The sequence below is a fragment of the Caenorhabditis briggsae genome (genome assembly GCF_000004555.2).
Source record: "Caenorhabditis briggsae complete genome, chrX, whole genome shotgun sequence".
NCBI classification, from domain to species: Eukaryota; Metazoa; Nematoda; class Chromadorea; order Rhabditida; family Rhabditidae; genus Caenorhabditis; species Caenorhabditis briggsae.
This window is the reverse complement of record NC_013491.2, coordinates 20,881,569-20,882,272: the sequence shown is the minus strand read 5'-3', so window position 1 is coordinate 20,882,272 and position 704 is coordinate 20,881,569.

Genomic DNA, 704 nt, shown 5'->3' with positions numbered 1-704 from the left:
AGAAAATCAAATGAAAAGGAGTGAAAATTGGAGAAAAAAAAGTTTTTTTTTGGAAAAACCATATATTTTCATGAAATAGGTATACTAATTTCGATGTATGTATACAGCCAATTTCATGAATTTTTCGATTCTGAAAAAGTTGTATGATGATAGAGTAGTATTTAATAAGCATTATCATCTAAACTTAAACTCAAAAATTGCTGCTCTGCAACTCGAAAACCATGTTTTTTGATAATAATGACATTTTCGATAATATGAATGGATAGAGCTAGGAATTTTGGCTCTTTGTGACAAGGGGGGGGGGCCATGAGAAAAGGGGGTGAGGCCCATGAAAAAAGGGGGAGCCCAAGCGGAAAGGAGGGGGGGGGGGGCCGATGAAAATAGGGGGGGGGGGCCCAAGTCAAAAGGGGGGGCCATAGGTAAAAATGTGGACTAAGTTAAAAGTTACCAATTTTTTCTAGTTTTGTGACCGTTTCCATTAAAATTTCAAACTTTGAACACTTTTCATAATTTTTTGAAAATTTCAGTTTATGTCATTTTTTGCATATTTTTTGTCTATTTTTTTGTTACTAATCCTGGAAAAATCTGAAACTAGCTGAATAATTTCAAATTACATAGTTACAATGGGGCTAGAAGATCATTAGAAATTAATAAGAACTCACAAAAATACATTCCATACGAAAATTGAAAAATTTCGAGCGAAA